This window comes from Salvelinus fontinalis, chromosome 20, assembly GCF_029448725.1.
Source record: "Salvelinus fontinalis isolate EN_2023a chromosome 20, ASM2944872v1, whole genome shotgun sequence".
In the NCBI taxonomy this organism is placed as follows: domain Eukaryota; kingdom Metazoa; phylum Chordata; class Actinopteri; order Salmoniformes; family Salmonidae; genus Salvelinus; species Salvelinus fontinalis.
This window is the reverse complement of record NC_074684.1, coordinates 6,861,298-6,885,183: the sequence shown is the minus strand read 5'-3', so window position 1 is coordinate 6,885,183 and position 23,886 is coordinate 6,861,298. Positions and strand designations below refer to the sequence as shown.

Genomic DNA, 23,886 nt, shown 5'->3' with positions numbered 1-23,886 from the left:
TCATATGAAACGGTATTACAGTATTGTAAAATATTGGCATCATAAGCATCATGACGTTTACCGTGATATTACTGTGGTGCCAGTATACCGTGCAACACTAATATATACACACTGCATGACCAAAAGTATGTGGACACCTGCTCGTCAAACATCTCATTCCAAAATCATGGGCATTCATTTGGCATTGGTATAACAGCAACCACTCTTCTGGGAAGGCTTTCCACTAGAAGTTGGAACATTGCTGCGGGAACTTGCTTCCATTCAGCTACAAGAGCATTAGTGGGGTCGGGTATTGATGTTGGGTGATTAGGCCTAGCTCACAGTCGGCGTTCCAATTCACCCCAAAGGTGTTCAATCGGGTTAAAGTCAGGGCTCTGTGCAGGCCAGTCAAGTTCTTCCACACCGATCTCGACAAACGATTTCTGTATAGCTCTCCATTTTTGATGCACGGGGGCATTGTCATGCTGAAAAGGCCTTCCCCAAACTGTTGCCACAAAGTTGGAAGCAAATAATCTTCTAGAATGTCTTATGTTGTAGTGTTCCGATTTCCCTTCACTGGAACTAAGGGGTCTAGCCCGAACCATGAAAAACAGCCCCAGACCATTATTCCTCATCCACCAAACTTTACAGTTGGCACTATGCATTGGGGCAGGTAGCATTCTCCTGGCATCAGCCAAGCCCAAATTTGTCCATCAGACTGCCAGATAGTGAAGCGTGATTCATCCCTGCAGGGTATGCATTTCCACTGCCCCAGAGTCCAATGACGGTGACCTTTTCACCACTCCAGTCGACGTTTGGTATCGCGCATGGTTACCTTAGGGTTGTGGGGCTGATCGGCCGTGGAAACCCATTTCATGCATCTCCCAACAAACAACTACGCGCTTCAGCAATCGGTGGTCCCGTTCCGTAAGTTTGTGTGGCCTACCACTTCACGATGGGGCCGTTGTTGCCATTAGATGTTTCCACTTCACATTAACAGGACTAGTTGACTGAGGCAGCTCCAGCAGGGCAGAGGTTTTATGAATTGACTTGTTGGAAAGGTGGTATCCTATGACGGTGCCACGTTGAAAGTAACTGAGCTGTTCAGTAAGATCATTCCACCACCAAATGTGTGTTTATGGAGATTGCATGACTATGCTCGATTTTACACACCTGTCAGCAACGGGTATGGCTGAAATAGCTGAATCCACTCATTTGAAGGGGTGTCCACATATACATACAAAAGTGCATGTTATGTATACAGTGCATTCGGAAAGTATTCAGACCCCTTCCCTTTTTACACATTGTTACATTACAGCAATATTCAAAAAAATATTAAATTAATTGGTTTTCCTCAATCTACACACCACCCCATAATGACAAAACAAAACATATTAACACATTTTTGCAAATGTATTCAAATTGAATAAAAAAATGAAAAACAGAAATACCTTATTTAAATAACTATTCAGACCCTTTGCTATGAGACTCAAAATTGAGCTCAGGTGCATCCTGTTTCCATTGATCATCCTTGAGATGTTTCTACAACTTGATTGGAGTCCACCTGTGGTAAAACCAATTGATGGGACATGATTTGGAAAGGTACCCACCTGTCTATATAAGGTCCCACAGTTGACAGTGCATGTCAGAGCAAAAACCAAGCCATGAGGTCGAAGGACTTGTCCGTAAAGCCCCGAGACAGGATGTGTCGAGGCACAGATCTGGGGAAAGGTAACAAAAAGGTCCCAAAGAACACAATGGCAACCACAACTTTTAAAATGTACAGCTGAAGTTTACATACACTCCACACAAATTTCTTGTTAATAAACTATAGTTTTGGCAAGTCGATTAGGACACCTAATGTGCATGACACAACTCATTTTTCCAACAATTGTTTACAGACAGATTATTTCACTGTACCACAATTCCAGTGGGTCAGATGTTCAGAAAATTCCAGAAAATGATGGCATGGCTTTAGAAGCATCTGATAGGCTAATTGACATAATTTCAGTCAATTGACATCATTGGAAAATCAAAAGAAATCAGCCAAGACCTCAGAAAAAAATGGTAGACCTCCACAAGTCTGGTTCATCCCTGGGAGCAATTTCCAAACGCCTGAAGATATCACGTTCATCTGTACAAACAATAGTACGCAAGTTTTAACACCATGGGACCACACAGCCGTCATACCGCTCAGGAAGGAGCCGCGTTCTGTCTCCTAGAGATAAACGTACTTTGGTGCGAAAAGTGCAAATCAATCCCAGAACAACAGCAAAGGACCTTGTGAAGATGCTGGAGGAAACAAGTACAAAAGCATCTATATTCACAGTAAAACGAGTCCTATAGCGACATAACCTGAAAGGCTGCTCAGCAAGGAAGAAACCACTGCTCCAAAACCGCCATAAAAAGCCAGAATATGGTTTGCAACTGCACATGGGGACAAAGATTGTACTTTTTGGAGAAATGTCCTCTGGTCTGATGAAACAAAAATAGAACTGTTTGGCCATAATGATCATCGTTATGTTTGGAGGAAAAAGAGGGAGGCTTGCAAGCCAAAGAACACCATCCCAACCGTGAAGCACAGGGGTGGCTGCATCATGTTGTGGGGGTGCTTTGCTGCAGGAAGGACTGGTGCACTTCACAATATACAGTCGTTGCCAAAAGTTGAGAATTACTCAAATATTAATTTTCACAAAGTCTGCAGCCTCAGTTTGTATGATGGCAATTTGCATATACTCCAGAATGATATGAAGAGTGATCAGATGAATTGCAATTAATTGCCAAGTCCCTCTTTGCCATTAAAAATGAACTGAATCCCCCAAAAACATTTCCACTGCATTTCAGCCCTGCTACAAAAGGACCAGCTAACATCATGTCAGTGATTCTCTTGTTTACACAGGTGTGAGTGTTGACGAGGACAAGGCTGGAGATATTCATGCTGATTGAGTTCGAATAACAGACTGGAAGCTTCAAAAGGAGGGTGGTGCTTGGAATCATTGTTCTTCCTCTGTCAATCATGGTTAGCTGCAAGGAAACACGTGCCGTCATCATTGCTTTGCACAAAAAGGGCTTCACAGGATATTGCTGCCAGTAAGATTGCTAAATCAACCATTTATCAGATCATCAAGAACTTCAAGGAGAGCGGTTCAATTGTTGTGAAGAAGGCTTCAGGGCGCCCAAGAAAGTCCAGCAAGCACCAGGAATGTCTCCTAAAGTTGATTCAGCTGCGGGATCGGGGCACCACCAGTACAGAGCTTGCTCAGGAATGGCAGCAAAAGTGATAGCTAAGTGGCTCGGGGAACAAAACATCTATATTTTGGGTCCATGGCCAGGAAACTCCCCAGACCTTAATCCCATTGAGAACTTGGTCAATCCTCAGGAGGCGGGTGGACAAACAAAAACCCACAAATTCTGACAAACTCCAAGCATTAATTATGCAAGAATGGCCTGCCATCAGTCAGGATGTGGCCCAGAAGTTAATTGACAGCATGCCAGGGTGGATTGCAGAGGTCTTGAAAAAGAAGGGTCAACAATGCAAATATTGACTCTTTGCATCAACCTTATGTAATTGTCAATAAAAGCCTTTGACATTAATGAAATGCTTGTAATTATACTTCAGTATTCCATAGTAACATCTGACAAAAATATCTAAAGACACTGAAGCAGCAAATGTGTGGAAATTAATATTTGTGTCATTCTCAAAACTTTTGGCCACGACTGTAGATGGCATCATGAGGAAGGACAATTATGTGGATATATTCAAGCAACATCTCAAGACATTAGTCAGGAAGTTAAAGCTTGGTCGCAAATGGGTCTAACAAATTGACAATGACCCAAAGCATACTTCCAAAGTTGTGGCAAAATGGCCTAAAGACAACAAAGTCAAGGTATTGAAGTGGCCATCACAAATCCCTGACCTCAATCCTATAGAAAATGTGTGGGCAGAACTGAAAAAACATGTGTGAGCAAGGAGGCCTAGAAACCTGACTCAGTTACACCAGCTCTGTCAGGAGGAATGGGCAAAAATTCACCCAACTTATTGTGGAAGGCTACCCAAAACGTTTGACACAAGCTAAACAATTTAAAGGCAATGCTACCAAATACTAACTGAGTGTATGTAAACTTCTGACCCACTGGGAATGTGATGAAAGAAATAAAAGCTGAAATAAATCACTCTCTCTACTATTATTCTGACATTTCACATTCTTAAAATAAAGTGGTGATCCTAACTGAGCTATGACCGGGAATTCTTACTAGGATTACATGTCAGGAATTGTGAAAAACTGAGTTTAAATGTATTTGGCTAAAGTGTATGTAAACTTCCGACTTCAAATGTAAGTAGTTTGGAACCACCAAGACCCTTCCTAGAGCTGGCCAAACTGAGAAATCTGGGGACAAGTGCTTTGGTCAGGGAGGTGATCAATAACTACTCTGTGGAGATGGGAGAACCTTCCAGGACAGTCATCTCTGCAGCACTCCACCAATCAGGCCTTTATGGAAGAGAGGCCAGACAGAAGCCACTCCTCAGTAAAAGGCACGACAGCCCGCTTAGTGTTTGCCAAAAGGCACTTAAAGGACTCTCAGACCATGAGAAACAAGAGTCTCTGGTCTGATGAAACTCTTTGGTCTGAATGCCAAGTGTCACGTCTGGAGGAAACCTGGCACCGCTCATCACCTGGCCAATACCTTCCCTACAGTGAAGCTTGGTGTTGGCATCATCATGCTGTGGGGATGTTTTTCAGCTACAGGGACTGAGAGACAAGTCAGGATCGAGGGAAAAATGAACAGAGCAAAGTACAGAGAGATCCTTGATGAAAACCTGCTCCAGAGCGCTCAGGACCTCAGACTGGGGCGAAGGTTCAACTTCCAACAGGACAACGACCCTAAGCACACAGCCAAGACAACGCAGGAGTGGCTTCGGGACACGTCTCAAATGTCCTTGAGTGGCCCGGGCAGAGCCCGGACTTGAACATCTCTGAACAGACCTCAAAATAGCTGTGCAGCGACGCTCCCCATCCAACCTGACAGAGCTTGAAAGGATCTGCAGAGAAGAATGGGAGAAACTCCCCAAATACAGGTGTGCCAAGCTTGTAGCGTCATACCCAAGAAGACTCGAGGCTGTATCGCTGCCAAAGCTGCTTCAACAAAGTACTGAGTAAAGGGTCTGAATACCTAAGTAAATGTGATTTAAGTTTTGTATTTTTAACACATTTGAAGAAATATTAAAACCTGTTTTTGCTTTGTCCTTATGGGGTAGTGTGTATCAATGAGGGAGGAAAACAATTTAATACATTTTAGTATAAGGCTGTAACATAACAAAATGTGGAAAAAGTCAAGCGGTCTGAATACTTTTTAGAATGCACTGTAAGTATAGGTCAGCAATGAGGAGTTACTGCTTCCTACAAGAGCACAAAACGTGAAGGCTACATTTCAAGGCGTTTTTTTAAAGCGTGTCAGGTCAAAAGTTTATGTCTTAAACAGGCAGTGTTGCATTTTGAGACAGGCTTGAATATGCAAATAAACCATTAGGTAGAGGAGTAGCCTACATGGCCTAATTCTCTGTATGGTAATAAATAACTTTTTTTTTTTTTTTTTTAAGTGGTTTCTTGCATCATACACAATTCCACTTTCACCTACAGTGCCTTCAGAAAGTATTCACACCCCTCAACTTTTTCCAAATGTTGTTGTGTTACAGCCTGAATTTGAAATGTATTACATTTAGATTCTGGTCACTGGCCTACACACACACGCATAATGTCAAAGTGGAATTGTGTTTTTTAGAATTTTGTACAAATCTGAAATGTATTGAGTCAATAATTATTCAAACTTTCTTATGGCAAGCCTAAATAAATTCTGGACTAAAACAAATCTTAAGTCACGTAAGTTGCATGGACTCACTCTGTGTGCAATAATAGTGTTTAACATGATTTTTGAATGACTACCTAATTTCGGTACCCCACACATACAATTGTCTGTAAGGTCCCTAAGGTCCCTCAGTCAAGCAGAATTTCAAACACAGATTCAACCACAAAGACCAGGGAGATGCCTTGCAAAGAAGGGCACCTATTGGTAGATGGGTAATTTAAAAAAATTAAAAGCAGACATTGAATATCCCTTTGAGCATGGTGAAGTTATTAGTTACACTTTAGGTGGTGTATCAGTACACCCAGTCACTACAAAAGGTACAATCCATACAAATCCATCCTAACTCAGTTGCTGGAGAGAATGGAAACCGCTCAGGGATTTCACAATGAGGCCTATGATGACTAAAACAGTTACTGGAGAAAACTGAGAATGGATCAACAAACATTGTAGTTACTCCACAATAACCTAAATGACAGTGTGAAAAGAAAGCCTGTACACAAAACAAATATTCCAAAACAGGCATCCTGTTTGCAACAAGGCACTAAAGTCATACTGTAAAAAATGCAGCAAAGCAATTAAAATCTTGTCCCGAATACAAAGTATTATGTTTAGGGCAAATCCAATACAGCACATTATGGAGTACCACCATCCATATTTCCAAGCATAGGGGTGGCTGCATCATGTTATGGGTATGCTTGTAATCATTAAGGACTGGGGAATTTTTCAGGATAAAAAAAGAAACAGAATGGAGCTAAGCACAGGCAAAATCCTAGAGGAAAACCTGGTTAAGTCCACCAGACACTGGGAAACAAATTCACCTTTCAACAGGACAATAACCTAAAACACAAGGCCAAATATACACTGGAGTTGCTTACCAAGAAGACATAGAATGTTCCTGAGTGACAGAGTTACAGTTTTGATCTACTTTAAAATCTATGGCAAAACAACCACCAACTTGACAGAGCTTGAAGAATTTTCGTCTTTCGGATGGGACGTTAAATGGGTGTCCTGACTCTCTGAGGTCATTAAAGATCCCATGGCACTTATCGTAAGAGTAGGGGTGTTAACCCCGATGTCCTGGCTAAATTCCCAATCTGGCCCTCAAACCATCATGGTCACCTAATAGTCCCCAGTTTACAATTGGCTCATTCATCCCCCTCCTCTCCCCTGTAACTATTCCCAGGTCGTTGCTGCAAATGAGAACGTGTTCTCAGTCAACTTACCTGGTAAAATAACGGTAAAATAAATAAAAATAAAAAATAAAAAGACTCACAGCTATAATCACTGCCAAAAGGTGCTTCTACAAAAGGATTGACTCAGGGGTGTGAATAGTCATGTAAATAACCTATCTGTAATTCATTTTCAATTCAAATTTGCCAAAACATGTTTTCACATTGTCATTATGGGGTGAATGTAGATGAGTGAGAAAAAAATGGATCCATTTTGAATTCAGGCTGTAACAACAAAATGTGGAATAAGTCAAGGGATATGAATACACTATTTGGCCCATGGTGTTACAGACTAAGTAAAAAAAAATGATTCATTCATTAATTTCAAGCCCTTCATAATGTAAAAACTTTTAGAAGTCTCATGCCATGTAGACCTGCATTGATCAGCACATATAGGCTATGTCACATGAATCAGAAGCTATTTCCATGTGAAAATGTTATAGGATTTGCTCCATTGGTTTTGTTGGTAGGCCAATATTGTGCTCAAAATAGATTAAAGTCTAGGGTCTAAAACTGTAAGGGAACAGCCTCAGTGTTCACTGTAAACGTGTGCCGGAAGTTGCACTAAATTATCACAACGTTCAAGTTTCCGCTCACAAGACCTAACATTTGCTCAGTGCCCCAAAATATTTGAGGGAACATTGCTGGTGAGTATGACCCAGTACATCACAGGCTGAGCTTCCTGCCATCCAGGACCTCTACACCAGGCGGTGTCAGAGGAAGGATCAAAACTTTGTCAAACACTCCAGTCACCCAAGCCAGACTGTTCTCTCTGCTACTGCATGGCAAGCGGTACCAGCGCACCAAGTCTGGAACCAACAGGAGCCTGGACAGCTTCTACCCCCAAGCCACAAGCCACAAGACTGCTAAATAGCTAATCAAATGGCTGCACTGATCCTTTATTGCACGGACTCTATGCCCAAACTGGACTCCACCCACACTGACATCCCAAAATACAAACTACATACGCCCACACAGCACGCTCATATATGCATACTGCTGCCACACACACACTGCTGCTACTTTCTATTATCTATCCTGTTGCCTAGTCACATTATCCCTACATATATGTACATAGCTAACTCAATTACCTCGTACCCTTGCACATCGACTCAGTAATGGTACTCCCTGTATATAGCCATGCTACTTTTACTCATTATCGTGAAATAATTCACTGTGTATATATTCCTCGTGTCACCATTTCTATTCCATTTTTTTTTTTTTACTTAACTCTGCATTGTTGGAAAAGGATCCGTAAAAAAGCATTTCACTTTTAGTCTACAGCTATTGTTTTTCCAAGCATGTGAGAAATTACATTTTGATTTGAAGTCGGCTCCAGTTCAGAGGCCCAGCTCATGAGCTTCGTCAGCAGCAGACTTGAATTTAGAACGTGTTTACGCAAAAACATTGAGTGCCAGGGGTTAAAACCTAAATTATTTTCCAATCGTTTCGTTCTGAACCACTCTTTTTTTCTTCCCTTCCACTGTTCCCGACCAGCAAAATAAAGTTCTGAACAAGCTCGAACCTCCAAAAAGTTGTTTTATATATCATTCCTTTCTGTCCCTTTTTTTTTTTAAACATTTAGCTTCACATTAAATTACTTCACCAATCATGTAGTGCGGATAGAGAACCTTGTTACTGAGCGGGAAAGCTATAGCTTAATGAGTTGTTTACGTGCATGATGGAAAGACAAGTGTAGGGTGCGAAATGCAACATTTTTGCAGCTGGGGAGTAGTGATGGGCATTCTGGTTCTTTCAGTGAGCCGGCTTGTTCGGCTCAGCTCACCAAAAAGAGACGGCTCTTTTGGCTCCCGAAGGGCCCTTTAAAAACATTTTTTTTTTTTTTTTCAAATCAAACCGTTTGCGATAGTTTGACTATGACTGGTGTTAAAACAATTCTAATTAAATTACATGAAATCATGCTCTACCTTAACGACAATGTATTTAAAAATGCATTGGTTTGTTATGAAAAAGAATGCTATTAAACATTCGCATTTAATGTATAACTTTTTAATGTATATAAACAAAGGGCATATAAATGTAACCTTTCAAAACAAATACAATCTGAACAACATAATAGAATATTGCACCATATCAAAGAAAAATAAATAATGTGCAAAACTGCAGCATCCCACTTAAAACATTAAACTGGTCCCTCTTTTCTCCCTCTTCTTTATTGCCATGTTATAACCAGCATTTATGACCAACTATATTTTGCTTTTATGAGAGATTTGCATTCAGAAATACAAGCTGCCTCACTTGAGGGGCTGATGTGGTTTCTTCTCTCAGTAATTACTTGTCCCGTTTTCGAGAAGACCCTCTCAGAGGGAACGGATGTGGCCACTATGCAGAGTCTCCCTGTCACGACTTTAGTAAGCCGTGGGTAGACAGAGGCCTTGTCCTTCCACCAGCTCAGAGGATCTGCAGATCTTTAGAGGGGCTCCTCCAAATAGGATCGGACCTCCATTATGGCATCTGCTGAGAGATTCCTTCGTGCTGCATCCCCGGTTGCTCTCTCGTCAAACAGCATCCAAACAGCAGACGTTTGTGGCACTACTGCTGGTGCTGGTGCTTCTGCTCCATCTGATCCCTCTTCTTCCTGTTGCCTGAGCCAGCTGACTGCTGGGGCTGTCCCTCCCTGCTGCGGAGGTTATTCTTTGAAGAGGCTCATCAATCGCTCTGGCATCACTGAAGGCTAACTTCTTAAACCTGGGGTCAAGTGCAGGCGGTTTCTGATAGCACGCGATTATATTCCATTCTGTGGAACTTTCTGTCCATTGATGAACATAGGGTGTCCATCAGCTCTGTCACATGTCCTGTGGTTACATTTGCTTCTCTCTGGCGGCTGGCTGTGATTCACTGCAGACCCTTACACAGGAGAATCATTTTTGAGGCTGTCACATACAGTTGAAGTCAGAAGTTTACATACACTTAGGTTGGAGTCATTAAAACTTGTTTTTCAACCACTCCACAAATTTCTTGTTAACAAACTATAGTTTTGGCAAGTCGGTTTGTCTCCTAAAGATGAGCGTACTTTGGTGCGAAAAGTGCAAAGCAATCCCAGAGCAACAGCAAAGGACCTTGTGAAGATGCTGGAGGAAACAGGTACAAAAGTATCTATATCCACAGTAAAACAAGTCCTATATCGACATAACCTGAAAGGCCGCTCAGCAAGGAAGAAGCCACTGCTCCAAAACCACCATAAAAAAGCCAGACTACAGCTTGCAACTGCACATGGGGACAAAGATCGTACTTTTTGGAGAAATGTCCTCTGGTCTGATGAAACAAAAATAGAATTGTTTGGCCATAATGACCATCATTATGTTTGGAGGAAAAGGGGGAGGCTTGCAAGTCGAAGAACACCATCCCAACTGTGAAGCACGGGGGTGGCAGCATCATGTTGTGGGGGTGCTTTGCCTGCAGGAGGGACTGGTACACTTCACAATATAGATGGCATCATGAGGATGGAAAATTATGTGGATATATTCAAGCAACATCCCAAGACATCAGCCAGGAAGTTAAAGCTTGGCCACAAATGGGTCTTCCAAATGGACAATGACCCAAGCATACTTCCAAAGTTGTGGCAAAATGGCAAAAAGGACACCAAATTCAAGGTATTGAAGTGGCCACCACAAAGCCCTGACCTCAATCCCATAAAAAACGTGTGGGCAGAACTGAAAAAGCGTGTGAGAGCAAGGAGGCCTGCAAACCTGACTCAGTTACACCAGGTCTGTCAGGAGGAATGGAACAAAATTCACCCAACTTATTGTGGGAAGCTTGTGGAAGGCTTCCCGAAACATTTGACCCAAGTTAAACAATTTAAAGGCAATGCTACCAAATACTAATTGAGTGTATGTAAACTTCTGACCCACTGGGAATGTGATGAAATAAATAAAAGCTGAAATAAACCATTCTCTCTACTATTATTCTGACATTTCACATTCTTAAAATAAAGTGGTGATCTTAACTGACCTAAGACATGGAATTTTTATTAGGATTAAATGTCAGGAATTAAGAAAAACTGAGTTTAAATGTATTTGGCTAAGGTGTATGTAAACTTCTGACTTCAACTGTAGCTGAAAAGAGAGAACAGTAACTTATTAGTTCAGGTTCCTGTTTTGCCTACTGATACTACATTCTCATCTTCTGCTCATATACATATATAATACGGGATTAAATAATGTAGTAATAACTGCTTACTGTACCTCTCTCCACTGATCTCCACAGTGACCTGCTCAAAGGGTTCCAGGACTCTGCACACCTCCTCCACCACCTCCCATTCCTCTTGGGTCAGAGCATCAACAGGTGCATTGACAATGGCCAGGGTAGAGATGATGACATCCTTTTACTCAAGAAACCGCTTCAATATATAAAATGTTGAATTCCACATTGTAGTGCAGTCTTGTTTAGGCCTCAGCTCAGGCATCCCCATCTGGCGTTGTGTAGACTTTAGTTTTTCAGCACCTACTGTGCTCCTGTGGAAGTATTCCTCAGCTGCTTTCACTTTGCCCACAGTGGGCTTCATCACCTTCAGAGCATCTCTTACTATCAGGTGGATTGTGTGGGCAAGACATGGATGATGGGTCCATTTTAACATTTTCATGGCTTTGGTTATGTTAGCTGCATTGTCGCTAACACAACATACCACTTTTCCCATATACTTGCCATCCTCTGGCCACTCAAAAGTTCCTCTGCCAAGTTCTCTGAGCTGTGTCTGTCGCTGAACTCAAAGCAGTCCAGAAGACAGCTAGACATCGAAAAATCTTCAATGAAGTGACATGTAACCGACATGTAAGAAGTGGTTACCCTTGATGTCCAGCAGTCAGTGGTAAGGCAAATTGCAGTAGCTTTTTGGACTCTTTCCCGCACTGAAGCCTGTGTGCTCTCGTACAGCTGTGGAATAAGTGATTTTGAAAGGGCTTTCCTGCTTGGAATTGTGTACATTGGATTTAGACTATTGCTATATTTTCTAAAACCTCGGTCCTCCACGATCGAAAATGGCTGGAAATCAGTGGCAATCATTTTCAATACCAATTTGGCCTTGTTTTGCTAAAGAAATAGACTTTGGCATAAACTGGTTCATAGAAGACTGCGTTGCTGTGGGTCGTGGAGTAGGCCTACTTGACTGAGTGGATACATCTCCACGTGTGGAGGTGCTGGCTCCACCACTATCACTAGCAGGCCCGCTAGTTTCTCGAAGCTCCGCTACAGCTAGCTTCACAGTTGGGTGCACAGTTCGCATATGCTGGTGTAGGTTGTGCGTAGAACCGGCTTTATATGAGATTTTGTTTTGGCAAATTCTACACTGTGCTCTAACATTGTCTACATTACTAAAATGCATCCAAATGCCACTGTGCTTCTGACTCATTTTCACAGCTGTCCTTCCTCTCTCCTCGGCTGCTAAGTGTGTGACTGAGTGATATGGTTCTGCCCTCCCTCACGCATCTTTGGTTCATTGGTTGACACTGCGTGTCTGATTGACAGGATCAACAGGTGAGGCTGTTAGTCTGAGCAGACAGTCAGACCGAATGTGTGCGCTTGAGCATATAGGCCTATGTTATTTGATTAGATTTTTTTCGTTCTTTGAATTAGTTAATATTATTAATTTAAACCTTTTGATTATTCATACCTTAATTTTTTTATAAATAGATTTGGCTCTTCTGATATGCGAGCCGGCTCCCAGCATTCACCTACAAGAGCCGGCTCTTAGAGCTGACTCGTTCATCGAACGACCCATCACTACTGGGGAGTGAGCGAGAGAAAGTAGAGGAGAAGGCTTGGCTTGAAGCGCTGGGCATCTTGTGATGACATGCATTATCTGAATTAGGCCCGCAGAATTCTACCTAGAGGAGCAGCTTCTATGGAGGAACTTTGAACGTCTGAACTTCAGAGAGGTGGCTTAACGTTGGAACAGAGAAGCTAGCTAGCTAACAAGCTTGTGTGTGCGCAGAGCGGCACCAGAATTTAAAACACGTCTTACCTTTTTGTAGTTAATATCATTAAGTCCGTCACATTTTTGATGATGTAGTCTGGTTAGTCAAAAATGACAAAAAGTGGGCCATTTTATTAAACGAAATGCCCTTTCACTTTAGTCACATTATATTTGTATTGCCGCAAACCTACACTCAACATAAATCACTGACTTCCATGTGCACAAGCATACAGTTCCTTCAGAAAGTATTCATACCCCTTGACTTATTCCACATTTTGTTGTGTTACAGCCTACATTCAAACTGGATTAAATAGATTTGTTTCTCACCCACCTACACACAATACTCCATAATGACAAAGTGAAAGAAAACATGAAATACATCAATCTAAATTTACATAAGTATTCACATCCCTGAGTCAATACATTGTAGAAGAACCTTTGGCAGCGATTACAGGTGTGAGTCTTGCTGGGTAAGTCGAAGAGCTTTGCACACCTGGATTGTGCAACATTTGATTTGCCCATTATTCTTTAAGCGCTGTCAAATTGACTGTTGATCATTGCTAGACAACCATTTTCAGGTCTTGCCGTAGATTTTCAAGTACATTTAAACTGTAACTCGGCCACTCAGGAACATTCCCTGTCTTCTTGGTAAGAAACTCCAGTGTAGATTTGGCCTTGTGTTTTATTTTATAGTCCTGCTGAAGGGTGATTTTATCTCCCAGTGTCTGGTGGAAAGCAGACCAAACCAGGTTTTCCCTCTAGGATTTGGCCTGTGCTTAGCTCCATTCTGTTTGTTTTATTATCCTGAAAAATTCCCAGTCCTAAACTCTAGAACAGCGTAAGCAGTCATTTTGACTGATCATACATTAAGTCATGCCCCCATCCATCCTTGACTTTCCCTAAATAAGTCTGTATAAACACACCGTGTTAGAATCTTAATATCAAACAGAACTGGTGTTAGAACCAGTTTTAGGAGGGTCTCTTTTTATTTTATTGTCCTCCTTCTCCCGACTGCTCCGCTCCTTTATGACAGTTGAAAGTGCCCAGCTGATAATCTATGCGATAATTGCCTCGAAACTGAACCTAAAATATTCCGAAATTTCACACATAAAATGAAGTTAAGTAAACTATTATGGGGAGAAAGTGGGAGGTGCAAATTATGCATAATTATGTAATCGCCAATTGGGAATGAAGAACAAGGCGGGACATTGTATTGATTGGTCCATTATAAATATATATATTTTTTTAAATGTTATTATACCTATATCAGCTCACTGGATCAAAGCAGTCTTATCAGTCTCCTCTGGCCTACTTGGAGAAGGCTACACTGTGAGAGCGTGCGTAATTGTACATGCTGAACGGCTTTCAATATCTGGGGAAACATCCACATCGGGGAGCAGGTGAGCGAGTGTCTGAGACCTTCCCTTGACAAGGGGAGAAATGTCACCATGGACAATTTCTTAACTTCACGGGCAATGCCATTTCCTTGCAAAGAAAACAAGTCTGGCCGGTACCGTGAACAAAGTGAGACGGGAGCTCCTTCCCTCTGCACAAAATAAGGCACCTGCACAGCCGTACAACGGTGCTGAAGAATGACAAGACAACAGACACAAAAGAGAAAACCGGAAACTATTACCAGCTACAACCAAACAAAAAGGTATGTCAAAGTGCCTCAAGCAAGTAAAAGTTACAACAACCAAAAAAATTGTGTTAACTGTTAGGACAATGGATAACCGCTAAATGAAATCCAACTGATGTCATTGTGTGAAATTGCACACAATAAGCACGAGCTAACAATAGACTACTTTTGACTGCCGTCATGTCGACACATTCATTATAATGCCTTTATTGCATTTGTGTTCACTATTTATCAAGGCCACCTGGTGCTTTTAATGTTTAGGCTACTAATGTAATCATGTGACAGCGTGTCTTTTGACCGTGACCATTGGGGGTTGGGGTATATTTATATAAAGAAGCTGTTACCATGTTCCAACACATATGCTTTCTGTTTCATAGCTATAACAAAGACACTCCGCAAACAAAATTGATTGAACAAGTGTTTTTTTGTTGTTTTTTTTAACATACAGCCTGTAGTAACAAATTAATAAAATGCTATTTTGTTTTTTGAAATCAAATAAAAATCGTATTCTAATGTAACCCAAGGCCTTCAAACACAACTAAATGATTATTTTTGCAATAGCATTTATGAAATATATTAATTACACTGTTAGAATGTTGCAGTCAGAATGACTGTTCATTAAGCTTTAAGGGGAGTCCATTACGGCCCAGCGGTTCTAGCGTTAACAATTACAAGCATACCCATAGCATGATGGAGCCACCACTATGCTTGAAAATATGGAGAGTGGTACTCAGTAATGTGTTGTATTGGATTTACCTCAAACATAACACTTTGTATTCACATTTATTTTTTGCAGTATATTTTGGAATATTTCTATTCTGTACAGGCTTCCTTCTTTTCACTCTGTCAATTAGGTTAGTGTTGTGGAGTAACTACAATGTTGTTGATCCATCCTCAGTTATCACATGCATTAAAACTAACCGTTTTAAAAATCAACCTCATGGTGAAATCCACACAGTGAGTCCGTGCAACTTAAGCACAATTTTATCTCAATTTATTTTTGGCATGCCATAACAAAGGGGTTGAACACTTGAGTCAAGACATTTAAGGCTTTTCCTGTTTAATACATTCTTTTCAATTTCAAAAAATAGATAATTCCACTTTGACATTATGGGGTATTGTGTGAAGGCCAGTGACAAAACATCTCAATGTAATCCATTTTAAATTCAGGCTGGAACAAAATGTGGGGGGAAAGTAAAAGGGGTGAATACCTTGAAGGCACTGTACATTGCCTTCAAATTCGCAATCACCAGATGGTGCCGCAAAGTAGTACAGGTTGCACCTCCATCACCTCCACATTGGTGTCCAAAAGTACAAGGCGGGCTAAGACTGTTTCGTCAAGAGATGAAGTCAATTAGGACTTGAGGTTTAGTGATTTGAGTCCCAAGTCCCTGTGCTCGTCACCAATGGTCAAGTCACGAGTCGAGCGACAAGTCCCTTGGCTGAAGTCCGAGTCCCAGTGCCCGAGTTCTGGTCCAAATGCACAAGTCTGAACCCCTGGGTCAACATTAACTCAAAAATAAAGTGATTTACCCAGTCAGATATAATAATGAATTAATTTATATAAGCACTTTTCTCCTCAAAGCGCTTTTTTTTTTTTTTTTTTTTTAACCTTTATTTAACTAGGCAAGTCAGTTAAGAACAAGTTCTTATTTTCAATGACGGCCTAGGAACAGTGGGTTAACTGCCTGTTCAGGGGCAGAACGACAGATTTGTACCTTGTCAGCTCGGGGATTTGAACTTGCAACCTTCCAGTTACTAGTCCAACGCTCTAACCACTAGGCTACGCTGCCGCCCCTACGCTGCCGCTTTACATACTATTGCGAAACTCACCATATCCACCAATGTGTAGCACCCACCTGGGTAATGCACGGCAACCATTTTTGTGCCAGAACGCTCACCACACCAGGTGGAGAGGTGAAGAGTGATATGCCATTTAGGAGGAGGATTAGGTGGCCATAATGAAAAATGGGGCCAAGTTGGAAATTTTGCCAGGACACCAGGGTTAACACCCCTACTCTTACGATAAGTGCCATAGGATTTTTAAATGACCACAGAGTCAGGACAGCCGTTTAATGTCCCACCTGAAAGACTGCACCTTACACAAGGCAATGTCCCCGTCACTGCCCTAGGGCATTGGGATCACCTTAGATTAGGAGAGAAGAGTTCCCCCTACTTGCCCTCCAACACCACTTCCAGCAGCACCATCCAAGGACCTACCCTGCTTAGCGTCAGACAAGCCAGCAGTGGGATGCAGGGTGGTATGCTGCTGGCATGTGTAGTGGAAAGAGGAATTTAGTCTAATTGTCTCCTATCCCTTTTCCTTTCTGTGCTACCAAATGTTTGCAGATACAGTGCTTTCAGAAAGTATTCAGACCCCTTGACTTTTTCCACATTTTGTTACATCACAGCCTTTTTCTAAAATGTATTAAATTAAAAATACTCAGCGATCTACACACAATTTTTATTTTTTATTTTACCAGGTAAGTTGATTGAGAACATTCTCATTTACAGCAACGACCTGGGGAATAGTTACAGGGGGATGAATGAGCCAATTGTAAACTGGGGATGATTAAATGGCCATGATGGTATGAGGGCCAGATTGGGAATTTAGCCAGGACACCCCTACTCTTATGATAAGTGCCATGGGATCTTTAGTGACCAGAGTCAGGAGACCCGTTTAACATCCCATCCAAAAGACGGCACCCTACACCAGGCAATGTCAATCATTATCCTGGGGCATTGGGATATATTTTTTAGACCAAAGGGAAGGGTGGCTCCTACACAACCTTCAACACCACTTCTAGCAGCATCTGGTCTCCCATCCAGGGACCAACCAGGACCAACCCTGCTTAGCTTCAGAATCAAGCCAGCAGTGGGGTGCAGGGTGGTATGCTGCTGGCGTAATAATGACAAAGCAAAAACAGGTTTAGAAATGTTAGCAAATGTATAAAATATATATATATTTTTGTTACTTATTTACATAAGTCTTCAGACCCTTTCTTATGAGACGATCTTGTGGTCAGGTGCATCCCATTTGCATTGACAATCCTTGAGATGTTTCTACAACTTGATTGGAGTCCACCTGTGGTAAATTCAATTGATGGGACATGATTTGGAAAGGCACACCTGTCTATACAAGGTCCCACAGCTAACAGTGCATGTCAGAGCATAAACCACACCATGAGGCCGAAGGAATTCTCCGTAGAGCTCCAAGACAGGATTGTGTCGAGGCACAGATCTGGGGAAGGATATCAAAACATTTCTGCAGCATTTAAGGTCCCCAAGAACACAGTGGCCTCCATCATTCTTAAATGGAACAAGTTTAGAACCACCAAGACTCTTCCTAGAGCTGGTCGCCCAGCCAAACTGAGCAATCGGGGGAGAAGGGCCTTGGTCAGGAAGGTAACCAAGAACCCGATGGTCACTCTGACAGAGCTCCAGAGTTCCTATGTGGAGATGGGAGAACCTTCCAGAAGGACAACCATCTCTGCAGCACTCCACCAATCAGGCCTTTATGGTAGTGGCCAGACAAAAGCCACTCCGTGAAAGGCATCTGACAGGCCAGTTGGAGTTTGCCAAAAGGCACCTAAAGACTCTCAGACCATGAGAAACAAGATTCTCTGGTCTGATGAAACCAAGATTGAACTCTTTGGTCTGAATGCCAAGTGTCACATCTGGAGGAAACCTGGCACCATTCCTACAGTGAAGCATGGTGGTGGCAGCATCATGCTGTGGGGATGTTTTACAGCGGCAGGGACTGGGAGACTAGTCGGGATCAAGGGAAAACCTACAGCGCTCAGGACCTCAGACTGGGGCGAAGGTTCAACTTCCAACAGGACAACGACCCTAAGCACACAGCTAAGACAACACAGGAGTGGCTTCGGGACAAGTCTCAATGTCCTTGAGTGGCCCAGGCAGAGCTTGAACCCGATCGAACATCTCTGGAGAGACCTGAAAATAGCTGTGCAGCGACGTTCCCCATCCAACCTGGCAGAGCTTGAGAGGATCTGCAGAGAAGAATGGGAGAAACTCCCCAAATACAGGTGTGCCAAGCTTGTAGCGTCATACCCAAGAAGACTCGAGGCTGTAAATCGCTGCCAAAGGTGCTTCAAAACTACAGAGGTTCAGAATACTAAAACGTGATTTGTTTTTTTATTTGTAATAAATTTGCACACAAAAAAAATCTAAACATGTTTTTACTTTGTCATTATAGGGTATTGTGTGTAGATTGATGAGGGGAAAAAAACTATTTAAATCAATTTTATAATAAGGCTGTAACCTAACAAAATGTGGAAAAAGTGAAGGGGTCTGAATACTTTGAGTGCACTGTAGGTTACTGGTCATGTTACCAGTCCGGTCTGCAAGTAGCCTAGTTTTAAAACAGCCCGCGACATCCTTTATGAATGTAAAATACAGACCACCAAAGCACGATAGAAATAAAAAATATATTTTGAATGGTAGGGCCTATCAAGCCATTTTTTGAGGAAGAAAACCTGTCTACAGAACCTGGCTATGAAATGTAGGAGGGTTGAGTGATACTACAAATTCAAAGACAGACTACTTTTCTCTACTCTAGGCAGAGAAAAACATAGCTAGACTACTAAACTCAATGCTGCCATTGTTTTTAATTTTGTAAAGCATCTTGTGTTTCTTAGCTACCCTTTGCCTAGTTACCTACACTGAACAAAAATATAGACATGTAAAGTGTTGGTCCTATGTTTCATGTGCTGAAATAAAAAGACCCCAGAAATGTCAAATGTTAAGCATTTCTCCTTTGCCAGAATAATACATCTACCGGGCAGGTGTGCCATTTCAAGAAGCCGATTAAACAGTATGACCATTACACAGGTGCACCTTGTGTTAGGGGTAAAAAGCCACTAAAATGTGCAGTTGTGTCACAACACAATGCCACGGTTGTTTCAAGTTGAGCGAGCGTGCAATTGGCATGCTGACTACAGGAATGTCCACCGAAGCTTTTGCCAGAGAATGTTATATTCCCTACCAAAAGCAGCCTCCAACATAATTTTAGAGAATTTGGCAGTATGTCCAACCAGCCTCCCAACCGCAGACCACGTGTAACCACGCTACCCCGGGACCTCCACATCTGGCTTCTTCAACTGCAAAATCGTCTGAGACCAGCCACCCGGACAGCTGATGAAACTGTGGGTTCGCACGACCAAAGAATGTCTGCACAAATTGTCAGAAACCATCTCAGGGAAACTCATCTGCGTGCTTGTTGTCCTCACCAGAGTCTTGATCTGACTGCAGTTAGGCATCGTAACCGACTTCAGTAGGCAAATGCTAATTTTTGATCACCACTGGGAGCAGTGTCCTCTTCACGGATTAATCAAAGCAAATAATTTGAACTGTACTGGGCAGATGGCAGTATGGCTGAATGGTTTACCGATGTTAACATTGTGAACAAAGTGCCCCATGGTATGGGCAGGCATAAGCTATGCACAATGAACACAATTGCATTTTATCGATGGCAATTTGAATTCACAGAGATAGGACACCATCCTGGGGCCCATTGTCGTGCCATTCATTCGTCTCCATCACATGTTTCAGAATGATAATGCACGGTCCCATGTCGTAAGGATCTGTAAACAATTCCTGGAAGCTGCAAATGTCCCAGTTCTTCCATGACCTGCATACTCAGACAGGACACCCATTGAGCAACGTTCGGGATACTCTGGATCGACGTGTACAACAGTGTGTTCCAGTTCCCGCCAATATCCAGTAACTTCACACTGCCATTGAAGAGGAGTGGGACAACATTCCACAAACAACAGCCTGATCAACTCTATGGGAAGGAGATGTGTAATGTTACACGAGGATGCCCCTACTTTTGTTTAAAGGTATCTGTGACAAACAGATGCATATCTGCATTTCCAGTCATGTGAAATCCATAGATTAGGGCCTAATGAATTTATTTAAATTGACTGATTTCCTAATATGAACTGTAATTCAGTAAAATCTTAGAAATTGTTGCAAGTTGCCTTTATATTTGTGTTCAGTGTAGAAGACTGGTGGTGCCTTCGTGATTTAGGCTGTTTGTGCCAATTCCTTCCAACTGCTGAACAGAACTGCGCTGCTTATCACTGAGAATCTCTCAATCTCTCCAAAAACTACTGTCCAGTCCACTTAGTAGTCAGATTTTCACAGTGAAATTAAACATATTTTCAGTTAGTTATAGTTTATGGGTCCATTTAGTCAGTTATAGTCTCATCAATTGCCACTGAAAAATAGGTGTTAGACAAATGTCACAATTTTTGTTGCCAAAATGAACACAGGTACATTTATCAGGAGTCCACTGCATTAGAAAGTGATGAAAACCTCTGACACAACCAAAGTTTTCATTAGGCTAACAAGACAACTACAGCTAGTGACTGAAGAATAACTTTTATATACCCAGAGATTAATGTCTAAACTGCAATAAACCAGGGTGTCAGAGTAGCCATTCATTTGTTTAACCGATGCCTAAACCTGCAAATAGACCAACATTGCTTCAGTAAAATGAAAACCAAAACAAGGAAACCCAAATCCTTACAAATGGTGAAATAAGGCAAACTATCCGAGTTGTTTTTCCAGCTCTGGTAAGACGTAGCAGGAAGGAGAGAAGCAGAGTGACTAATACAAAGTGGTAATTCCCCAGACCATTTACCTGATGACACATCCATGCTGTACCATCTTCCCCACCTACCTAAATGGCAAGGTACATTTCCCTGTTGTTGTTTCCAGGGGAGTTTTACCACAGTGACACCTTTAAATGACATAGTTCCCATTCTCTTGTCATCCATACAGGTCTGACTGGGCTTGCTGTAATTGCACCACAAACTTAACCTACACCAGTGAGAGATACAATGTGTGTGTGTGTGTGGGGGGGGGGGGGGGGCATCTACAGAATTCTTCAAAAGTTCAAAACCAGTTTTCAGCATCGCCTCAACAGCTTATACAGTACCCGTGGACATGGACTCATTGCATTGGAGGTGATGGTGTGACATGCTGCTCAGTCTCACACCCACATGTTTTTATATCCCTTCAGTAGTCACTCAAAATCCCCCTTCAACCTGAGCTCTCAACCTTGAAGCCGATGGAAATGTAACAATTCTCAACAATCAATATTGTTACAACGTAGGCGAACAGTAGTCAGCTCCCATAACAACTGAAATGACAATGATGCCACGTTATTGCAGTAGTCGAGTGACATGTTCAGGTCATAGGTGAGCCGTAGTTTTGATTTAACCAATGATAGATACATATGCTGGCCAATTCTTGTGATTGTCTGCATAATATGGCAGTTCATTAGCTTGAATGTCATCACTTAGCAGGCAACCACCGTTTCAACGAATGGGCGCTCACAAGTTAGTTAATAACCTGGAAGGCACGTAACAACGCAAACTCTGTGGGAATGAAATGCATGATGTCATCTCTATGCCGTAAATGGAACGTTGGCCATCAGATATTGTGACATCGACTATTCAATGCACCTGGCTGCATGTGTCACAGTGAGTGAATGACCATTGGTTCACCCACAATTCAAACTGCAGAAGAAATGTTCTCATTTGAAAAGTTAAGCATCTTCATCAGCATCTGTGGAACTCAATGTAAGAACAGATGTGATATCAACGCTAGATTATGCAAAATAGCGAACTGATCTGCGCACTTTTTCGTTTCTCCTGCCTACCCGTGTAGTGCGCGCACACTAACATGATACTGACAGAGAAACATGCGACAAAATAAAATACCGATATAGGTTCAATAAGCTTAACACATGTTAGAAGGGATCATAAGGACAAAGTTAAGCAGTCTACCTATCCAATTAGTCTAATTGTATTCTGTTGAGCATGCAAGCCAATAATGACCGTTTCACGATGGATAATATTGTAGTCTCAGAAGACTAACATCCACGCATTGCCAACTACACCATACATCAAAACGAATGCATGCTTTAGGATCATATCTACAACATCGAGTCTGTTATTGCGAGAATTTTCACTTGGCTACCACGAGTAGCAGTTACAGTAGCCGAGCTGGCGTGGATGGCCAGGCAGTGTACATCGCGCACGCTGTCTGGCTGCACAGCCAAGTAGCTACCACTCCCCAACACATCTTCCTATTTCCATGGCCATTTGCCTCGTGAATGCCCATACACTCGACTCGAAACAAAAACACTGCAAACGCCATCAATGGAAGAACAACTAAATCGTATGAGCTAGTTTACTGGCATTAGCTAGCTAACGTACTCCCCAAAACAACTCAAAAGAGATAGCAACGCAAGCTACTCACCCGTGTGGGTCTCTGTGACACTCTCCTCCCTAGGCAAGTTCACAATATATAGGTATGCTATCTACAGTATAATCCTGACCAGGACACCTTGTTGTTAGAGGTAGATATGTCGCTAAACACGACGAACTAGCTTCCAACGTTAGTCCGACGCTGGGGTTGCTGGCTTCTTGTTCTTGACTTCAAGTGCTTGTCTCACTCAGCCTTCCGCGAAAGTCAATGTTGTCGAATTATTACATTTGGCTTCCTCTAGCCTTCCTACACTCCCCCCCCCCAAAATGACGAAAGAACCAAACCACTCCAACCACCCTCCTATTCTCCGAAAGGTAGCATACTCCTTGTAACTGTTTACCAGCGTTACATCAACTCATACACGGATCTATTTCCACACACGAGTTGATACCGCTGATTGAGGGGGGCTGAAGTGTAGAGAAACACGTCGCTTTATCCGTTATGGCAGTGCAAGGCAGTTTTCAGTTGTGCACCAGTCACAAACAAGACTGCTCGGAGCCGAAGTGTTGTTAGCCTATTATATTGCACTGGCAGTGAAAAGTGTAACAATCCTCAGCCGAACGGTCTTCAAAGCAGGAGATTTAAAAAAAAATACGCTGAAGTATTTTCTGCGGCATGTTAAATAAAACACCTTATTTTTGCAGTGTGGTGTGTTTTACATAACAGCATCATCCAGGAGCCTCTGTATGTCCGATCACATGTGAGGGCAACATGGAGAGCCTTTTAAAGGGGCACCAGCGCTTGGCCAGGCAACTGTTCAACAGCAATAATGGGCAAGGGCAATTATGGGTCCTCTGCGTGCTACTTTTTATAGCATAGGCATGGCCTAGCTTGAGTTATAAACATATATCCATGATTTTGGAAGCCCATTCACGCAACTATTCTTTTTATGTTGATAGCCTACTATCTAAAAATGTCGAGATAGTATCTACAGTTTTAGA

The 23,886-nt window shown here is 42.2% G+C and overlaps 1 protein-coding gene across 1 annotated transcript in view; it reads right to left on the bottom strand.

Annotated features, from left to right (window-relative positions):
* Positions 1-23,625, bottom strand: part of LOC129817206 (bromo adjacent homology domain-containing 1 protein-like) — a 73,724-nt gene extending 50,099 nt beyond the window's left edge. The window contains exon 1 of the mRNA XM_055872221.1: positions 22,937-23,625. The gene's annotated coding sequence lies outside the window, so the exon portion shown is untranslated. The remainder of the gene's footprint in view (positions 1-22,936) is intronic.
* Positions 23,626-23,886: the final 261 nt, after the last annotated feature.